General features: G+C 38.3%; 1 long non-coding RNA gene and 1 pseudogene across 1 annotated transcript in view; one reads left to right on the top strand and one right to left on the bottom strand.

Moving 5' to 3' along the window:
• Positions 1-18,540, top strand: part of LOC111550461 — a 102,344-nt gene extending 83,804 nt beyond the window's left edge. Inside the window, exon 3 of the long non-coding RNA XR_002734040.2 lies at positions 18,417-18,540. This is a non-coding gene — a long non-coding RNA (uncharacterized LOC111550461). The remainder of the gene's footprint in view (positions 1-18,416) is intronic.
• A 1,489-nt stretch (positions 18,541-20,029) lies between these two features.
• On the bottom strand, positions 20,030-20,306 carry LOC111550460 (annotated as a pseudogene).
• Positions 20,307-22,681: the final 2,375 nt, after the last annotated feature.

The following is a 22,681-nucleotide window of genomic DNA, read 5'->3' as shown; positions in this document are numbered from 1 at the left end:
TGCTACTTTCTGCTCACTATGTCCAATAAGCATAGTGCCATCAATATAAGGATGTCCCATGGAAGAGAAAAGTAAATCAAGGTCTTTGCAGACCAGATTATGACAATGGGCTAAAACACCTGATATACACCTGAGGTAAGACAGTGAAGACATATTATTGCTATCTTGCCAGATGAAAGTCAACTTCTTTTGATGGTCTGCATTAACAGGTATAAAAATAATAGTATGTGCCAGATTAATAATTGCATACCAGGGATTTGTTAATTTGCTCCAGCAACAAAACTACATCTAGAAAAACAACTACAATGGGAGTCACTACCTGATTAAGTAGTCCATTGTCAATCTGGCTGAATCATAGCCTCTACATCTTTCAATTCCTTTTAGTGCCACTAATCTCTGCTATTCCTCCAAGAATGCAGTATTGCTTTTAGTTTAGTGTTTTTGTAACTAAACTAAAATGGTTTAATTACTAAACCAAAATGGCTTCCACTTGGTGTTTCCTACCATTATAGCCCTCATTCCTGGTGTTAGGAAACCACTACAGGGATTCTGCTAGTTACTGAGTATGTCTATTCTAATTTTGCATTCTGGAACTGAGGAAGTAAACACACAATGATTTCAGGACACATTGGGCCCACTGTGAGATGGACCTCAGCCATGTATTAGTTCTCTATTGCTGCATTACAAATTATCCTGAAACTTAGAAGCTAAAAAACCAAACATTTATTATCTCCCAGTTTCTATGGGTCAATAGTTTGGGAGTGGCTTACTTGGGTGCCTCTGGCTCAAAGACAGGATTGTAGCTAAGCTGTTGCCTGAGGCTGCAGTTTTCTCAAGACGTGATTGTGGATGAAGGATCCACAATGTCTTTCTGTTTGAGGGCCTCAGTCCCTCACCATACCACATGGGCATCTCCACAGAATTGCTCTCAATATGACAGCATGCTTCCCTCAGTGCAAGTGATCCAAGAGAAGGAAAGAAAGAAAGAGAAAGAGAATGAAATAAAGAGAGAAGTCATAGTCATTTTATAACATAATATGAGAAGTGTCGTCCCATTATTTCTGCCATAATCTATTCATTAGAAGCAAGTCATTAGGCCCAACCCATACTCAAGGAGAAGAGATTACACAAGAGCGTGAATACCAGGAAATGGAGATCTTTAGGGACCACTTCAGAGGCTGCCTACCACCCTGGGTTATTGAAATAAAAATGAAAGTTGTCAAGTGCAGTGGCTCACACCTATAATCCCAGCACTTTGGGAAGCTGAGGCAAGAGGATCACTTGAGGTCAGAAGTTTGAGACCAACCTGGGCAACATAGCAAGATGCCACCAAAAAATTTTTTTTAAAAATTAGCTAGGTGTGGTGGTGCATGCCTGTAGTCCCAGCTACTCAGGAGGCTGAGGTGGAAGGATCACTTGAGCCCAGGAGTTGGAGGCTGTAGTGAGTTATGATTTTACCACTGCTCTCCAGCCTGGGCCACAGAGCAAGACCCTGTTTCAAAAAAAAACATGAATGATTTAGAAATAAATATTAAGAGACAAAATAGCAAAATTCATGAGATCTTAGTACAGCACATCATATTTTACAGATTGGAAACTCAAGGTGGGGGAATAGTTACAAATTATTTGCCCCAGGTCATTTAGTTAGTAGCAAAACCAATGCTTAAAACTCAGTCTAATTCCAAAGGCTCATTCTGACTATGACCTCTTCCTCCAAAATGTCCTTTAATTAGGTCAGTTATGCCACTTGGCTTCTGCTCCCTTCCCTGTCTCCTACTTTTCTCTCCTCTTCCATCAAAGAGAAACTATGCAGAGACTGGTATATTTATCTTATGGGAACAATTATGAGACATCCTCAAATGTGAGGCTATATTTTTTCAGAGAAGAGACAATTTTAAATAATAACGCATGGCCTATCACACTGAATTATTCCTTCCCCACTGCTGGTTTTACATCTTTCCTTTACTTTTTGCCATTTGAGCAGGAGCTGGTGACATTGATACCACGATTCAAATACACTTGTTCCTTAGCAACAACAGCTAAGTTATCTTTGCAGGTACCTCAAGTTACAGAGCTTCTTAGAACTTCCTCTCTAAAAGGGCCAGAATCCTTTCAGAACAATAAGTCAAAACTTTAAAACATAATTTAAGTGGTTTAATCACATACCCTTATCCCCTCCCACTCCTTGCTTTTCTCTTTCCCTCTCTCCTGGAGACTGAATCAGTGAGATCTCAGAAATCACTTCTGTAGTCTGGGAAAATGCTGATGTTACACTTGGCTGCCCGAAGAACAGTTTCAGTTCCCACTGGCCACCTACAAATATGAGGCAGCTTGCAAGTTTAGAAAGATCATTTTCTTTATGGAGTTGAAATAAATCTCAGGCCACAAATTAAGGATTGGAAGAAATTACTTTATCTTTTAATAAACAAACATAATTTACTTTATAAGCCTCATTCCATATAGCAGTAGAAACATAGTGAGTCAATCCAGGGACCTATCTTTGGGATTACATGAGTTTGAGGCATAGGAGGGGAGGCACCGTCATCTCTCTGTAACTGCATGTGTTGGGATGTCCATCATTTAGCTGGGCCTTAGTCCCAGAGCCCATCTCAGCCTCTTGCTCGTGACCACTAGGTCTCTCCAGGCTGGCTCTACCTTGAGTACTTCTGTGCCCCTTTCAGAGATAGAGGAAACACTCAACTCTGCTTCTATCCTACCTGGACAGGAAAATTCTACAAGTCTTAAGACTTCCCTGAAAGCAAGATATAATCTTCCTCTTCTCCTAAATCTCTATTCCCATCTGGGGAAGATCTTGCTTCCTTCATACTCCCCAGGAATCGACCTGGGGGCAAGCCACAGGACCCCTGCTGAGGAACAAAAAACTGGTCCTGCTTTCTCTCAGATGCTCCTCTTATTCTTCCCCCCAGTTCTGGACACTTTATCTAATCTCAGATAGAAAGGAGGGAGAAAGAACTATCTTTGATTAATCAAGTATTATTCTAAATGTTTTTGCCTTCTTTCTGGACCTAAGCTTTTAAAACTCAAAAGGTAAAATTTCACTCTTTTGTTCTCCGATTTTTCTGCAACAACCTTTCCTAAGACAATCTGTATCTCAAGAATGAGGGAAGGGCTGTAAGATAAAAAAAAAAAAAAAAAAGAATCATAGGGGACTTATATCAGTTAATATCAAAGGACTATTCTGTTACAATTAAATATATTACGTCCTTATATAAAATTTGTTTTATTTTATTTTATTTTTTTAGAGACAGGGTCTCACTCTGTTGCCAAGACTGGAGTGTAGTGGTATTGATCATAGTTTACTGTAACCTCATACTCCTGGGCTCAAGAGATCCTCTGGCTCGGCCTTCCAAAGTGCTGGGATTATAGGTGTGAGCCACTGTGCCCAGCCGAAATCTGTTTCTTTAAAAGAAATCATAGTCCTTAATTTTCCTTCACTTCTACCCAAAGCAGAAAACTGCCGAGCAGTGCTCTAAGTTTCCTTGGAGTGAAGAAAGTCTGAGACATGGTTTCCAACCTTATAGGTTAATTGTCTCTCCCAGAAAGAAATGTAAAAGTCCCAACTCCCAGTGCCTCAGAATGTGATCTTATTTAAGAATGGGGTTACTGAAGATGTGTTAGTTAAGAAGTCATACTGGAGTAGGGTGAGTCCCTAATCCAATGTAACCAACTCTCCTTATAAGAAGAGGAGAAAAGGTGCAGAGACAAAGAGGGAGAAGATAGCTATGTGACAACAGAGGAAGAGTTTGGAATGACGCACATATCAGCCAAGGAATGCCAAAGATTCCAGCAAACACAGAAGCTAAATGAGTCAAGGCAGAATTCTTCCCCATAGGTTTCATAGGAAAATGTAGCTTTAGACTTGACATGACTGGTCCAATAAAGTAAATATGCCAGTCCCTGAGTAGTCTTTCTTGCTGATGGAAGAAAAACATAGCCCTGTTGACACCTTGATTTTGAACTTCCAGCCTCCAGAACTGTGAGACAATAAATTTCTGTCGTTAAGCCACCCAGTTTGTGGTACTTTGTTCTAGCAGCCCTCAGAAACTAACTGAAGGTTTAAAAACTGAGACATAACAAAGCAGTTATTGAATAATGCACAGAATAATGCCACGTTAAACTGTGTGGCACTAAGAACTGCAGAGGAAATCCAGAGACTCCCAGCAACAGCCTGATTTCCATCTCCAGACTCACGCCCAGTCCTCAAGGGTGACTGGTTTTTGTTCATTGCATTGACACAAAGTTTAAGATATCTCCCTGGCCTCTTGTACTCCATGCTCTGGGATCTCCCGGTACAAAGCCTGTAATTAAAGGGCAGTCTTCTTAGGGGGAGTGACTCTTGTTTTGAACACAAATGCCGCAGACTACTGGGATAAACAAGAAAACCCCTCATATCTAGGGAAGTTATGCTTGCTATGACTGTCAGCCCCAGGATAGGGCCAACCACATGGCTCTGAGTTTTCCCCAGCTAAAGCCTCAATCAATGGGAGAACCCTTCCCTTTTTGGGAACACTCCTTAAAGTGAGACCTGTTTTAAATCTTTGTTTGCTTGCCTGAAATCTTGCTGATTGGATTATAATAATGGATCCTATACATCCTACATGATTTGGTTCTATTGAGTCCTTGTCTACTCTTTGGGGCCATTTGACATGGGCTACTGAATCAGTTGTCTCTACTAGGGCTTCAATGCCCACCAAATACATAACACATTATCTTTCATATTTCCAGAGTTGACCATTCAACATTTTCTGTTGTCAGAAAAGGAAGCAAGAAATAGGGAAGGAAATTGGGCTCAAAGAACAGAATGGTAAAGGCAGAATAAGAAGCCAAATTACAGGTTTAAAAGAGGCTAAAGGAAATAAAAATTGGCTGGGCTTTAGGCTAGTCAGGAGTCATCCTTTTTTGCTCACTTTCCTTCATTGCCTGCTACATCCAGATAATCAGCAGGTCTTATCCATTTTATGTCCAAGATACATCAAGACACATTCCAATCATCTATCCTTTTTTTCCTTTTTTAAAAAATTGTTTTATTTTTTGCTTTTCATTAACCACAACTTCTTTAGACCAGGCAAGTATTCATCTCTGCCCTGGACTACTACTTAAAACCTCCTAGCTGGCAAATCTTACTTCCATGTAATTCATTCTCTACAAAGCAACCACAGTAATCTCAAATCATGAACAAACTGACTTCTCTTCCCTAATTAAAATTGTTTAGTTTTTATTTTCAGCCAAAATGGAGTAACAGAGATAAGATCTACTCTCCTTCCCTAAGAGATGGGAAAAATGAACAAAATAAATAAAATAACTATTTCAGACAGGTAGTACAAGACTGTAATCCCTGGGAGAAGGGAAACAAACAATTGAGTGAGCCCTACAATTGCAGGCAGTTTCTAGTTCGTATCACTGGGAGGGGTAAACCAAACAGATCTCCATGAATTTCATAGATAGAGATCTAGCTAGGCAAGATTGAGATGGCTAGAATTTGTGGAGTAGAGTATTGGAGAAGATATGAACAGCATAGGGAGAGAGTGCACTCTGAAGGTCTGCAGAGAAATCTCATCAAGTCTCTCTCTGAATATTGATCTATGACATACGTAGAGAATCTACCCTAAGCCAGAGAAAGAACCAACTGAAAGGAGTAGGCAGAACAATTCATAGATCTTAAAATAGTTCATGCTTCTACCACTCAGAGTGAAAAGAACTCAGCAGCAAAAGAAACTATCACTAGAGCAAACAGACAACCCATACAATGGGAGAAAATTTTTGCAATCTATCCAACTGACAAAGGTCCAATATCCAGAGTCTACGAGGAACTTAAACAAATTTACAAGAAAAAAAAAACCATTAAAAAATAGGCAAATGACATGAATAGACACTTCTCAAAAGAAGACATTCATGTGGCCAAAAAAAACTGAAAAAAAGCTCAGCATCACTGATCATTAGAGAAATGCAACCTCAAACCACAATGAAATGCCATCTTACCCAGTCAGAATGGTAATTATTAAAAAGTCAAGAAACAACAGATGCTGGCGAGGATGAGGAGAGAAAGGAATGCTTTTACACTGTTGGTAGGAATGTAAATTAGTTCAACCATTGTGGAAGATGCTGTGGTGATTCCTCAAAGATCTAGAGGCAATGCTATTACTGAGTATATACCCAAAGGAATATAAATCATTCTATTATAAAGATACATGCATGCATATGTTCACTGCAGCACTATTAACAATGGCCAAGATGTGGTATCACCCCAATGTCCACTGATGATAGACTAGATAAAGAAAATGTGGTGCATAAACAGCATGGAATGCTCTGCAGCCATGAAAGGAATGAGATCATGGCCTTTACAGGGACATGGGTAGAGCTGGAAGTTGTTATCCTCAGCAAACTAACGCAGGAACAGAAAACCAAACACTGCATGTTCTCACTCGTAAGTGGGAGCTGAACGATGAGAACACATGAACAGATGGAGAGGCCTGTCAGAGGGGTGGGTAGAGGGAGGGCATCAGGAAAAATAGCTAATGGATGCTGTGCTTAATACCTAGGTGATGGTTGATCTGTGCAGCAAAACACCATGGCACATGTTTACCCACTATATAACAAACCTGCACATCCTGCACATATACCCTGGAACTTAAAAGTTGAAGAAGAAAAAAAAAAAAAAAAAAAAAAAAAGAACTCATAGTACATGAAGACTTGAGTAGAGTTCTTGAAAGGGCAACACCTTAATAGTAAGATTAAATTAACTCTCGCCTAAAGGCTGCTCTGGATCTGCCTTAACAAAGCTTAAAAGTAAGCCTCAAAATAAGCCAAATGAAGCCAAGTAACAGCTGTGCACCAGAACAAAATCCATCATTAGTTAAAGAGATAAAACAAAATCCAGCAACAAACAAGGTAAATACACAATGTCTGGCATCCAATTAAAAAATTGTCAAACATGTAGACAGGGCTTCTGGCTATAGCAGAATTAAGAGGTAGGTAAGTCCTCTCTTCACAAAACAAGTATAATCTGGAAAAAAATGTCAAAAACAACTATTTCAGGACCCTGAAAAATGACCAAAGGGAAATAAATTATGAGGCATTTATTGATTTTTTTTAATTGCTGGGACCTCAGATCAGAACCTCAGGAGTCTGTGGTCTTCCTGCCTGGGTCCACTCCCATTCTCCCCTTCCCAGTTTAGTTGCTAAGAATGATAACCTTAAAATGGTGAGGCAGATTGTAAAAATTAGAAGCTTTGCTGCCAGAGAGGGCAGACTAGACTTGGGACAGGAAGCAAAAGGCATTGGAAGCATGGCAGCATTGTCAGTCAAAAAAAAAAAGCAAGTTTGATAGGAAATGAAGAGATGAAACTCACAACTCTGTTAGCCTGAGTTTGTGAACAAGTTGGGTCAATCAGTGAGAACAGGTAGACAAGGAGATCCTAGAAATGACATAGTCACAGATGATCTAGATTAGCTCTCCACCCATCCCTGACTGACTAGAAAACAATACACATATACAGGGAAAACCCAAGGGAGCCCCAGTGGAAAGAAAAAAGTCAAGGCGCACTTGAGAACTAGCTGAACTTTGAATGTACCCACTCCTCGTGTTTAAGCAAAATCTCTGCTCAAATCATTGGCTGACCACTAAGCTATACTGATACAGTGATGAACTCTAGTTAGCCTGGATAAAAAATAAAAATCAGAATAAAAAATCTGAGCAGAGACATCAGCAGTGTCCTGACACCCACAGGGGAAAATTATTCCACCATTTAAGTTCAAACAAATTTCTTTTTAATCAGGGGAAAAAACCAGAATACAGAGTTGCTACCGTATAGCATTGACAATGCCCAGTTATCAACCAAGAATGATAAGAATGCAAGAAGACTGGGCTTGGTGGTTCACACCCATAATCCCAGCACTTTGGGAGACCAAGGTGGCTGGATCACTTGAGCCCAGCCTGGGCAATATATGGTGAAACCCTCTCTCTACAGAAAATACAAAAATGAGCTGGGCATGGTGGCATGAGCCTGTAGTCCCAGCTACTTGGGAGGCAGAGGCGGGAGGATCAATTGAGCCTGGGAGGTTAAGGCTGCAGTGAGCCCTGATCATGCCACTGCACTTCAGCCTGGGTGACAGAGCAAGATCCTGTCTCAAAAAAAAAAAAAAGAAAGAAAGAAAGAGAGAAAGGGAGAAACGGAGGAAGGGAAGAAGGGAGGAGGGGAGTAAGGGAAGAGGGGAGGAAAGGAAGAAAGGAGGAAAAAAAAAAGGAAAAGAGGAAGGGAGAAAGAAAGAAAGAGAAAGAAAAGAAAAGGAAAGGAAAGGAAGAAGGAAGGAAGGAAAGAAAAGAGAAAAGAAAGAAGAGAGAAAGAAAAGAAAAGAAAGAAAAGAAAACAAAAGAAAAGGGAAAAAGAAAATGTGGCCCACATTCAGGGGAAAAAAAATCAATCAGTAGAAACTAACTTTATAGGCCCACATGTTGTATTGTGTAAAGCATTCTAAGAAGCTATTGTAAATATATTCAAGTAATTAAAGAAAACATGTTTAAAGAATGAAAAGAAAATATGAAAATGTCTAAAAATAACTCTCAATAAAAGAATAGTATCTATTAAAAAAAGAATCAAATGGAAATTCTAGAGTTGAGAAGTACAATAATTAAAATGAAAAATTCCTCAAATGGGCTCAACAACAAAATTTAATTAGCAGATGAGCAACTTGAAGATAGATTAATAGAAATTTTTTAATCTGAAGAATAAAAAGAAAAAAAATTGATGAAAAATTACCAGTCTCAAAGACCTGTGGGACAGCATCAAACATACCCATGTACCTGTAATAGGAGCACCAGAAGGTAAGGAGAGAGAGAGATTCAGAAAAAAACTTTTAAAGAAATAACTAACAATACTCTCAGTTCTCCAGGATTGATTACAAATATTAATCTTCAAATCCAAGAAGTTCAACAAACCCCAAGTATGATAAACTAAAAAAGATACACCACTAGAAACATCATAATAAAAAAAGTTGAAACTGCCGGGCACGGTGGCTCACACCTGTAATCCCAGCACTTTGGGAGACCAAGGCGGGTGGATCATGAGGTCAGCAGATCAAGATCATCCTGGCTAACACGGTGAACTCCCGTCTCCACTAAAAAAAAAAAAAAAAAAAAAAAAAAAACAAAAGATTAGCCGGGCGTGGTGGCGGGCACCTGTAGTCCCAGGTACTCAGGAGGCTGAGGCAGGAGAACGGCGTGAATCCGGGAGGTGGAGCTTGCAGTGAGCCAAGACTGCACCACTGCACTCCAGCCTGGGCAACAGAGCAAGACTCCGTCTCAAAAAAAAAAAGGTTGAAACCAAAGAAAACAAATCTTGGAATAAGTAATAGCAAAATGACTCATCTTTTACACAGGAACAAAGGTGTGATTAATAGTTGACTTCTCATTAGACATAATGGAGGACAGAAGGCAGTAGAGTGACATATTCAAAATGCTGAAAGAAAAACCTTTTAATCAAGAATTCTCTATCCATCAAAACTAAAAATAAGGACATTTCCAGATTATCAAAAACTCAGAGAATGAGTTGCTAACTGACCTTTCATACAAGAAATAACAAAGGAAGTCCTTCAGGCTAAAAGAAGATGATACCAGGTGGTAAATTAAATTCACAGGGCAAAGAGCACAGCAATAGTAAATATGTGCACGAATTAAAAAGATAGAGAAATATAATCTACAATAAATATATTTTCATAAATATATAAAATATAATATATACATAAATATATTTTCTCTTCTCTAAATTTCTTTGAAAATATAAGATTGTATAAAACAATAATTATAACACTATTACTGGGTTTATAATACATATACATTAAAATATATGACAATACTAGCACAAAAGAAAGAGGTGAAAATTGAGTTATATTTGAGCATGGTTGTTATATTTTCCTGAAATTAAATCAGTATTAATCTGAAGTAGATTGTGATAATTAAGATGTATTATATAGCACATATATCTAGGTATATGTATGTGTATATATATCCTGTTTTCTGGAGAACCCAGCTAATACAGATGATGAAAGGCATACCATACTTACAGTAACCACAAGAAACTTGAGTGGTCATATTAATATCAGACAAAACAAACACTCAGGCAAGAAATATTATTAGACAAGAGATTGTATTAGGATAAAATACATCAGTAAGAAGATACAAGAATTACAAAAGTATAAATGCACCTAATAATAGCACTCTAAAATACATGAAGCAGAAACTAACAGAATTGAAGGAAAAAATAGCAGTTATAGTTGGAGACTTCAATACTCCCTTCTCAGCAATTGATAGAGCTAAACAGTAAACAAGTAAGAATATAGAATACTTGAACACTATCAACCAACTTACCTAACTGACATTTGTAAAACACAACCCCAACAACAGCAGAATACACACTTTTTTTCAAGTGCCTATGGAACATTCTCCAGGATAGACAATAAGTTAGGCCATAAAACAAGTTTCAATAAATTTAAAAAGACTGAAATTATTCAAAGTATGTTCTTTGATCGCAACAGAATTCAATTAGAAGTCAACAGAAAGAAACTGTGAAAATCTCCAATTGTTAGAAAATAAACAGCATACTTCTAAATAACCCATGGGTAATTGAAGAAATCACAAGGGAACTTGGAAAACATCTTGGTTTGGATGAAAATTAAGCACAACATATCAAAATTTATGGTATGAAGACAAAGCAATGCTTGGAGAGAAATTCATGGCTTTCATTACTTATGTTAGAAGGCAGAAAAATCTAAAATAATCTAAGCCATTACCTCCAGAAGCAGTATAAACCTGAAGAAAACCGTGCCCAAGAACATTATAATCAAATTTCTGAAACTAGAAATAAAGAGAAAATTTCAAATGAATTTAGAAAAGGCATGATATGGCCAGGAACAGTGGCCCATGCCTATAATCCCAGCATTTTGGGAGGCTGAGGTGGGCAGATCACTTTAGGTCAGAAGTTTGAGACCAGCCTGGCCAACCCGGCAAAACCCCGTCTCTACTAAAATTACAAAAATTAGCCAGGCGTGGTGGCACACACCTGTAATCCCAAGAACCTGGGAGTTGGAGGTTGCAGTGAGCCAAGATTGCACTACTGCACTCCAGCCTGACTGGCAGAGTAAGACTCCATCTCAAAAAAAGAAAAAAAAAGGAAAGGCATGATACACACTAAGAATTACAACATATATCAGAAACTATGCAATCCAGAAGACAACGGAGAAGCATCTTTACTGAAAGAAGAAAACTAAAAACCTAGAATTCTTTCTCCGACAAAACTGCATTTCAAAATTGAAGGTAAAGACATTTTCATTTTAAAAAATGTTTTTTATTTTATTTTATTTTATTTTTTTTTTTTTTTGACACAGAGTCACTCCATCACCCAGGCTGCAGTGCAGTCATGCGATCTCAGCTCACTGCAACCTCCATTTCCCAGGTTCAACCGATTCTCATGCTTCAGCCTCCCAAGTAGCTGGAATTAGAGGTGTGCACCACCATAACTGGCTAATGTTTGTATTTTTAGTAGAGAGGGACCATGTTGGCCAGGCTGGTCTTGAACTTTCGACCACAACTGATCCACCTGCCTCAGCCTCCCAAAGTGAATTATTTCTCCAACAAAGCTGTATTTCAAAAATGAAGGTAAAGACATTTTTAATTTTTAAATTTTTATTTATTTTTATTTTTATTTTTTTGAGACAGAGTCTCACTCCATCACCCAGCCTGCAGTGCAATCATGCGATCTTGGCTCACTGCAACCTCTGCTTCCCAGGTTCAAGCAATTCTCATGCTTCAGCCTCCCGCATAGCTGGAATTAGAGTTGTGCACCATCATGACTGGCTAATTTTTGTATTTTTAGTAGAGACAGGGTTTCCCTATGTTGGCCAGGTTGGTCTTGAACTTTTGACCTCAAGTGATCCACCTGCCTCAGCCTCCCAAAGTGCTGGGATTACAGGCATGAGCCACTGCATCCAGCCAATAAAGACATTTTACACAAAGTTGAGACAATTTATTTACAGCAGATCTTTCCTATAAAAAATGATAAAGAAAAATTTTCAGAAAGATGGAAAATGGTAAGAGGTGGAAATTTGGATTTACACAAGAGAAAAAAGAATGCCAAAAATGAGTACTCATTAATTATAAAGGGAGAAATGGTAACTTTACAGCTGAGACATTATCTTAACCAAGTAATCAAAGTTATCGTCAATAATCAGATAAATTGACAGACATTATGCATTTCTTGACACTAAAAAGGACACACGTCACTTATGTAGTACGCAAGTCAAAGATATGTTACTTGTACGTAATTATATGGAAACAAACCTCAACTGAAAGACATTCTACAAAACAGCTTCCTCATCATAGTCTTCAAAAATATTAATGTCATAAAAGACAAAGAAAGGTTAAGAAGCTGTTACAGATTAAAGACTAGAGAAACCTGATAATTAAATGCAACACACAGTCACAGATTGGATGGTAAAATTAGAGGGAAAACGAAATTACTATAAAGGACATTATTGGAGAAACTGGCAAAATGTGAATGTTCGACTTTTGAATATATGCTGAATATTAGATAATAGTATTGTTATCAATATTAAATTCCTGAATTTGATTATTGGATGGTAATTATATATTTTGCTGAGAAAAGACAGGCTGAAATATTTAGGGATAAAGGGCACTGTCTATATGTTCTCAAGTGGTTCTGCAAACAAATGTATATATATATGTGTGCATACACATGGACTTTCATCTGAAAACTTCCGAGGCTAATTTTATCTTTTTTTCTGTCATCTTTTACATCCCAATCACCTTCTTCAACTTACCTCAAAGCTCCTCCACAACCCATTTTCTACTCAGTGCTTTTTCCACAGAGAAACGCTGTTATAAATATGTTCCATTCATTAAATAAGGTAGTTGAAAACCTGAATAAAATTAAGAGTAGTAGAAAACTGAAAAAAAAAAAAATAAGTGAAACTTTAAGAGACAAAAACCCAAAATATCTGAAATTTGAAATGCACTAGAAAATATCACATCTTGCAGATTTTTTAATCATCCAGTTGGCAAATCTTTTTCCCATTCTGGAAAGCAACTCTTGAAACATTATTTCCTCTAGATAGCCTTCCCAGATTGATGCCAAGAAAGAGCTCTGCTCATGACACTCCTGTAGTTACTTCCTCTATTTTGACTTGGTTCAGCCTGCCCTAAAAGCAACTATTCTTGACCTGTATTAACATACACATTTCCCTGCTTATCTGTGGCTTGTCTTAATGTGTTAAGTTAGATCTGTGAATCCTCTGTGTACATCCATCTCCATGAACCTGACTTTGACTTCAAAGGCACTGTGTTCTTAGAGTTTACTAAGACTGGCCTTATTATTTTTAAAAATATGACATCCCAAATTCCTAAATCTGACTTTACTTCTAAATCCCTAATAAAAATTAAATGCAGAATGTTTTCTTTGGGGAAGATGGAGTAGACACACTTTTCCGTATTCTTCCCATTAAGTACAACTAAAACTCTGGATAGTGTATAAAAAAAACAAAAGAAATCTGAGTGGTAGAGAGAAGAAGGTAGAGACTAGGGAACTCAAGACCCAAGGGGTGACATGGGGGTGAGTTCCCTCAGTTTTCTTTTTGCCTTATATGTCCCAGGGTACTAAAGACAATGGCAACGTGGAAATACCAATGAGCACAGATGTAAGACGTGCCGAGAAAAACCTAGCTAAGGACCAGGAAGACAGAAAACTTTTAGACAATAAGTGCTGTGCTGCAGCCAAACACCTCAGGAAAAAACAAAACCCTGGCCCTATCCTAGAGCCCCCACCAGCACAATCCATGAAAGCAAAATCTGATAAATTGAAATTCATAAAAATTTTAACACATATGCTCTGTGAAAGACTCTGTTAAGAGGATGAAAAGGTAGGCCTCATGCTGGGAGAATATATTTGCAAACCACATACCTGACAGGAGATTAATATCTAGAACTACAAAGAACTCTCAAAATAATACAAAAATTATCCAGGCATCATGGCGCATGCCTGTAATCCCAGCTACTCAGGAGGCTGAGGCGCAAGAATTGCTTGAACCCCGGAGGCAGAGGTTGCAGTGAGCCAAGAATACGCCACTGTATTCGAGCCTGTGCGACAGAAGGAAAATCTGTCTCAAAAAAATAAAAATAAAAATAAAAAAACTCTCAAAACTGAACAGTAAATAAACCAACAATCCAATCAGAAAATGAGCAGGAGAGGCCAGGTGCGGTGGCCCACGCCTATAATCTCAGTACTTTGGGAGGCCGAGGCAGGCGAATCATCTCAAACTCAGGAGTTTGAGACCAGCCTAGCCAATTACAAAATCCCGTCTCTACCAAAAATACAAAATTTAGCTGGACATGGTGGTGGGTGCCTGTAATTCCAGCTACTTGGGAGGCTGAGACAGGAGGAGCATCGCTTGAACCCGGGAGGTAGAGGTTGCAGTGAGCCGAGATCGCACCCCTGGACTCCAGCCTGGGCAACAGAGTGAGACTCCATCTCAAAAAAAAAAAGAGAAGACATGAACGGACGGACATTTCACAGAAGAGGATATACAGATGGCACATAAACGCATGAAAAGATACTCTACTGTATTAGCCATTAGGTGCATTTTAAAACCACAATGAAATACCATTACACATCTATCAGAATGACTGGAACAAAAAGTGGCAACACTAAATTCTGCTAAAGATATGGAGCAACTGGATGACTCATACATGGCTGGTGAGAAAGCAAAATGGCACAGCCACTCTGGAAAATAATTTGGCAGTTTCTTTAAAAAAAAAAAAAAAAAACATGCAAATATCACATGACCAAAAAATTGAATTCTTGCTCATTTGTTCCAGTGAAATGAAAATGTATGTCTACATAAAAACTGGCACATGAATGTTTCTAACAACTGTATTCATAATGGTCAAAAACTGGAAGAACACAAATGTCTTTCAACAAGTAAATAGTTCAACAACAACAGATGCTAGTGAGGCTGTGAAGTAGGAACACTTCTACACCGTTGGTGGGAGTATAAATTAGTTCAACCATTGGGGAAGACAGTGTGGTGATTCCTCAAGGATCTAGAACCAGAAATACCATGTGACCCAGCAATCTCATTACTGGGTGTATACCCAAAGGATTATAAATCATTCTCCTATAAAGACACATGCACATGTATGTTTATTGCAGCACTATTTACAATAGCAAAGACTTGTAACCCACCCAAATGCCCATCAATGATAGACTGGATAAAGAAAATGTGGCACATATATACCATGGAATACTATGCAGCCATAGAAAGAATGAATTCATGTCCTTTGCAGGGACATGGATGAAGCTGGAAACCATCATTCTCAGCAAACTAACACAGGAACAGAAAACCAAACACTGCATGTTCTCACTCATAAGTGAGAATTAAACAATGAGAACACATGGACACAGGGAGGGGAGCATTACACATGGGGCCTGTCAGGGGGCGGGGAACAAGGGAAGGAAGAACATTAGGACAAATACCTAATGAATGCAGGGCTTAAAACCTAGATAACAGGTTGATAGGTGCAGCAAACCACCATGGCATATGTATACCTATGTAACAAAACTGCACATTCTGCACGTGTATCCCAGAACTTAAAGTAAAATAAATAAAAAAAAAAAATAGTTCAACAAAATGTGATATATCCATACCATGGATACTATTCAGCAATAAAAAGGAGTAAACTACTGACACACACAACCTGGATGAATCTCCAGAGAATTATTCTGAGTGAAACAAGCCAATCCCCACAGGCTACATACCATATAATTCTATTTATATAACATTCCTGACATGACAAAATTACAGAAATGGAGAACAGATCTGTGGTTGCCAGGAGTTAAGGAAGGGATGGGGCAGGAGGGAAGTGGGTGAAGCTCTCAAAGGACAAACATGAGGGATATTTGTGTTGATGGAAAAGTTCTGTATCTTGATAATCAATTTCAATAACCTGGTTGTAATATTGTTCTCTAGTTTTGCAAGAAATTGAGTAGAGGGTGTACCAGATCTCTGTTTTATTTCTTACAACTGTGAAAGTACAATTATTGCAAGATAAAAAGCTTATTTAAAAAAAAAATGAATATACCAGATGAGATCATATTTGGCTTTTTTTAGTCTTTTAGACCTTAGTGTAAAAAATATTTTGATGGACGATTCTTCAGGGAGCACAGGATGACCCTGGGTGCCTTGTGAAAAGAAAGTGGGCACACAACAGAGGTTAAAAGCACCAGAATGAGGCCAGATACAGAAGCTGAGCTTCACCAACTTTTAAATTAAGTTGAGAGCTGTTTCTGGCAGTTTCCTTTGCATAATTTCTCTTTCTTTCTTTCTTTCTTTCTTTCTTTCTTTCTTTCTTTCTTTCTTTCTTTCTTTCTTTCTTTCTCTCTCTCTCTCTTTACTTTTCGTTTCTCTTCTTTTCTTTCTTTCTCTTTCTTTTCTTTCTTCCTTTCTTTCCTTCTTTCTTTCTTTCTTTCTTTTTTTTATCCCCCCAGAGTCTTACTCTGTCTCCCAGGCTAGATGGAGTGCAGTGGCACGATCTCAGCTCACCACAACCTCCGCCTCCCAGGTTTGGGCAATTCTCCTGCCTCAGCCTCTCGAGTAGCTGGGACTATAGGTGCCCACTACCACACCTGGCTAATTTTTGTACTTTTAGTAGAGACAAAGTTTCACCATGTTGGCCAGGCTGGTCTCAAACTCCCAACCTCAAGTGATCCACCCACTTCGGCCTCCCAAAGTGCTGGGATTACAGGCGTGAGCCACTGCACCTGGCCTGCGTAGTTTCTTAATAGGCCAACACATATATACTCTTAAATACAATATATCTTTCATGCTACTGCTACTCAAAATATAATTGATTCATGTCATAGGACTATACTTAGAGAAGACTACTTTCAAGCCAAGATAACTTTTGTTTACTGAAGCCTCATCTCCTTTAGTGGCATTTATAGGCTTGAAGGACAAGTGAAATAGTATTTGGCTTTGATTTCCCTCCAAACCTCCCTGTCTCTTCTCTTCCAGAGATTAAAGGTGGTGTATACCCTCATCTAGTCAATTCTCCATTGTAAAAATGGTGTTTGTTCAGTTTTTGTGAGTCTCCTGTTACTGTTCTCTGTGCACAGCCTCCCTGTGCAGGGGCCAGTACATCACCACCATTGCTACAGTATCAGCTCTCCATTTCCACCCCAACACTGCCACCACCCCATATTCCCTGGAGTTAAAGGGATGCTTTCTCACTTAATGCAGTGAGTTAAAACCACAAAATTAAATTTATTTCCATTTTTCTGTCCTTTTTGTTGAAGGAGTTGGGCCCAGTGTCCAGGAGACCATTCCAGAAGGCACATACACCTACTCCTATCTGCCCACACCAGAGCAGGTCATTTTTAACATCTCCTCTATATGACAAAATTGCTTTCAGTAATAATCATGAAATTGAACAAATAATCATGATGGCTAGAAAAGAAACACAGATAATGGGGGTTTTATTTTATTTAAATGTGTATGGATATATGTATGTATATATGCACATACATGACAGTAAAACAGTAAATACTGCATATAAATATTGCAATGCATAAAAGGAAATCAGTAATAGATTAACACTTTTTGATTATAATACATTTTTGGAGTCAAAGATTTAGAAAAGTTTATACTTACATATTGGTGTTTTACAATAATGAAAAATGACAATTTAAAACAACAGAAAAACTCAAAAGGCAGAAATTTTCATTTTAAAGATATTAGTTGGTAACAAAATTAGTGAACTAAAATTTGCGCTTATTAAACAAAATATATCACCTCAAATTTTATATCTTGTTCCACTGATTTAAATTTCCAAAATAATTTAAAAGTCTAAATAGTTACATAGAAAGATGGAATTTTAGTAACTCAAGTTTGTTTCTTTGTTTTTATAATCACTTTGGTATGAGCACTTATTTCTAATCTACTGCTTAAACGTAGGAATATGTAATATCTCTAGAGTTGGAGACACAAAGCAAGTTCACGTGATTTTGAACCATTACTAACTTATTCTTAAAATACCATGTACCTAAGTCTGAATATATTTGGAGACAACTGTATAACTGGCAACTCTCCATATTAACTATCATGTATAATATAATAATAAATGATAAGTAATAAAAATGTGTTAATTTGAAGTTTGCATATATTACTAAAATTTAACAGGTAACTTCAGCAATTGTTTAGAACTTAGACGAAACAAAAGATTTTTATTGGGGAAGAGTGTTTTATCACTGACATTATTTAGAATTGATGGCATGTAGTGATAATAGAAAGTATATATACTTTAGCTTGACTCTATTATTGTTCTGATTCCCTAGAGAAAATGCACCTCTTATGGCCTGCACCCAGGGATCACTCCCGCCACCCCACACTTGTTTTGCCACTACATAGAAGGCCTGGCTTCTATAATGTGTACCCTGATTGGTCTCTCCTCCTGATGGCTAACTGCTTCTTACATTCATAGCAAGAAAATAATTCTCAGTCTATTAAGGGTAAGAGAACAAATCTTCTGTTCCCTTCTGCTTTTTTATTGCCATAAGAAGTGATTCAACATATTCTTGGCAAGTGGGAGGGAACCTTCCACGGGATGGAATAAAAGAGATTCTCCTCCAGAGAATGCTGTTTTGGCAATTTGGTGGGAGAGATGTGTCGGTAATATTTAAAGAAGGGCTTCTTACCTCCCATTCACCAGCTCTGATTTGGTCTTTTTTATACTGAAGAAGCTCTTACTAGTTCTTTCAGGGAGGGTGTGTAGGTGCTAAACTCTCTTAGTTGTTGTTAGGCTGAAGTTTTTCTTTTTTAGCCCTCTCACATGATGGTTCATCTTGGTGGTTCTTAAGTATAGTTCCTTTCATAGCAGAATCTGAAATACAGGGGAACTTATTAGACAGGTATATTCTCAGCCCACCCAAGACCTACTGAAGCAGAAATTCCAGGGATTGCCTCTGCAATCTGCATTTTTATAAACCCTCCAGGTGATTTTGATGCAAAATCACTAACGTTGAAAAACTACTCATTTAACTAGCTAAAGACTCCTACATGCATACTATTTTTTTTCTTACTACTTTGAAAATATTATTTATGGTCTCTCAGCATCTATTGTTACAGATGAAAAGTCTGCTGTCATTCTGTGTTTCTATCCAGTTGAACCATATAAAATTTCTAGTATTTGACCATGTTTTATTGAGATAAATTTACAAACAATAAAATTTACCTTTTTTTTTTGAGACGGAGTCTCACTCTGTCGCCCAGGCTGGAGTGCAATGCTGGAATCTTGGCTCCTGCATCCCCTGCCTCCTGGGTTCGAGCAATTCATGTACGTCAGCCTCCTAAGTAGGTGGAATTACAGATGTGCACCATCATGCCTGGCTGATTTTAGTAGAGACAGGGTTTCACTAAGTTGGCCAGGGTGGTCTCCAACTCCTGGCCTCAAGTGATCCACCCACCTTGGCCTCCCAAAGTGCTGGGATTACAACAGTGTGAGCCACCACACCTAGACAAAATTTACCAATTTTAAGTATGCAATTTAGTGAGTTTTGATAAATGTACAGTAAAGTAACTACCATCACAATCAAGGTATAAAATATTTCCATCATCCAAAAATATTCCCTCTTCTCCCCTCTGGCTCCTGGCAACCATTAATCTTTTTTTCTTTTTTAAGTTTTTAAACTTTTTATTTGCATATTTAAAAAATTGTGCATTCCGATAATTAAAATCATTTGAACAACAACAAAAAAAAATGGCCCTCTGATTAAACTGCATTACAGCCTGCAGGACACCTTGGGCCAGCTTGGTTTTACTCTAGATTTCACTGTCGTCCCACCCCCACTTCTTCCACCTCACTTCTTCCTTCACCAGTATGCAAGTTATTTCCTTCCCTGGCAGCCAGACAGACAGATGGGAGAGGCAGGCGCGGCCTTCGTTATCAGTAGTTCTTTGATGTGAAAGGGGCAGCACAGTCATTTAAACTTGATCCAACCTCTTTGCATCTTACAAAGTTAAACAGCTAAAAGAAGTAAAATAAGAAGGCAATGCTCGTGGAATGTACAGTGCATATTGGCGGCGCACACCTCATTACGATTCACCTGCTTGCTTCTCCTGTTCAATCGTTTCTTTGGAAGGCAGTGGATTTTTCTCTTGCGTCTCTGTCTTCTTCAGTTTCGACTTATCGAATTCTGGATCTCAGCCATACCGGGTTTGTCAGACATGGTTGCGGAGGAAAAGCTGAGGGAGGCACGAGAACAATCGAAGTCTGGTCTGCGCAGTGGCCACCACCGAGTTCAACCACTAATCTTTTAGTCATTAAAGGTTAGATTGAATTTTCTGGAATTTCACATACATGGACTCATACAGCATATGCTCTTTTGTATCTTGTTCCTTTCGTTTAGCATAATGCTTTTGAGGTTCGTTCATGTTATTTACTGCCTTTTTATTGCAGACTATTATTCCACCGTGTGGATAAATCACAATCTGTTTATTTGTTCACAAATTAGTGAACATTTGGGTTAATACATTTTTATCTGGTTTTCTAGCTATTTACATAGGGAGGGCAATTCCCATAGCAGTTAATCCTTCATACGCATAAGTAGGAGTCCTACTCAATCATTTTTGAGTTACAATTGATCTATATTTCGTATTGCCTAACTCAATAGATAATCTGTGCTTTCCATCATAAAGCTTTAAGATTTTCTTTTCACTTGACTTTCTATGTGTCTACTACACCATGTCTAGATCTCGATTTATTTTTACTTATTCTACTCAATTATTTGTGCAATTTCTGCCTGAGGAATCATGTTTTTGATTCAGGAAAATTTTCAGCCATTATCTCTTCAAAACTTTCTCTCCTCCTTTCTCTATTATCTTTCTCTGCAATCTCTACTAGAAGTATAATGTAATCTTTTATTTCAAACTCCATGTCTCTTAATTTCCTTTTAATTTTTTCTATCTTTTCTCTCTCTGGTCTGTGTGATTAGAATATATCTAATTCTGTCATTTCTCTTCAACTAATCTAAATTACTATTTAATCCATTCACTGGTTTCCTCAGCATTTTAACTTCTAGAATTTCTATATGTTCCAATTATTTATTACTGCATAACAAATTACCTCAAAATTTTGCAGCCCAAAACAATCATTTTATTTTGCTCATGATTTTTTTGGGTTAGGAATTCAAAATGGGCTCAACTAGAGGTTTTGCCTTAGGGTCTCTTGAGTAATTGCAGTCAGACTGTGGCTACAGCGGGAACAGCAGAGGACTGGAGAAGTTGGGGAATGGCCAGATAGCTCTTTTCCTCTCTGCAGTTATAGCACCTCTCTACGTGTGGTCTCTTTGCATGGGCTAATTTTGGCTTCTTCACACGTGACAGCCTCCAAGCAGGTGGACTCCTTACACAGTAGTTTAGAGCTCCAGCACAAGTGATCCAGTAAGCAGGAAAAAACAGACTCACATTTCTATCTAGTCTCAGAAATCACACAGCATCACTTATACCACAGTCTATTAATCACAAGAGAGTCATAAGTATGTCCCTCAGGGGAAGGGACCCTACCTCTTAATGGAAAGAATACAAGTACACATTGTAAGAAAAGCATGTGAGATAGGAAAGCATTGTTGTGGCCACTATCTGCAACAAACTTTGGAAGATACAATCTACCATGATTCTTTTTCAAATCCCTCCTTTAAAAAAAAATAATGTCCTGGCCGGGGGCAGTGGCTCACGCCTGTAATCTCAGCACTCTGGGAGGCCAAGGCAGGCAGATTGCCTGAACTCAGGAGTTCGAGACCACCTGGGCAGCATGGTGAAACCCCATCTCTACGAAAAACACAAAAAATAAGCCGGGCATTGGTGGTGGGTTCCTTTAGTCCCAGCTACTGGGGAGGCCAAGGCATGAGATTTGCTTGAACTTGGGAGGCAGAGGTTGCAGTGAGCCAAGATGGCACCACTGAACTCCAGCCTGGGTGACAGAGTGAGACTCTGTCTCAAAAAATAAAAATAAAAATAATGTTCTATTCTTCCCTTACAAGTTCTATTCCTTCCTCTCTTTCTTTGAACATTTTAAAACACACTTGAAGTCTATTTTGCTTTGTGTCCTGGATTGTGAAGATGACTCCATGGAGCTTTTCCATAGCTTCCTTTGCTGTGGTTTCAACAGGATTCTCTGATTCCATGCAAGTATTTAGTTTATAAGCTTGGCTCAGGGCTTCTGTATCATGAGAATATTATGAGAAATCGAGCCTGCATCGGTAGCACAGAATAAGGATTTTGGTTTCTCTTAGCTGACTCTTTTGACATTCATAACCCAGGGATGAAAGCCTGACCCATGCTCTGTAGGAAGCCCAGGTATAACCTGTGTCCATGTATAAGAGACTTCGACACTTGGCCATCCTCCTTGCCAGCTGTTAAAATCCATACCCTAAGGTAATGAGATTGCTCATGAAATGTAAATACCTGCACCTCTGTAGATTCTCTTAATTTCTGACACCAGCATTTTTATTTCTTACTAACAAGGTTGGCTACATACTTACAAATAAGTTCTATGGGTCACCTAACCTCCACTGTATGAGATAATAAGAGAATAAGGCTTTTG

Source organism: Piliocolobus tephrosceles, chromosome 15, assembly GCF_002776525.5.
Source record: "Piliocolobus tephrosceles isolate RC106 chromosome 15, ASM277652v3, whole genome shotgun sequence".
In the NCBI taxonomy this organism is placed as follows: domain Eukaryota; kingdom Metazoa; phylum Chordata; class Mammalia; order Primates; family Cercopithecidae; genus Piliocolobus; species Piliocolobus tephrosceles.
Note: the sequence above shows the minus strand (reverse complement) of the source record. Positions and strands in the feature narration are given on the sequence as shown.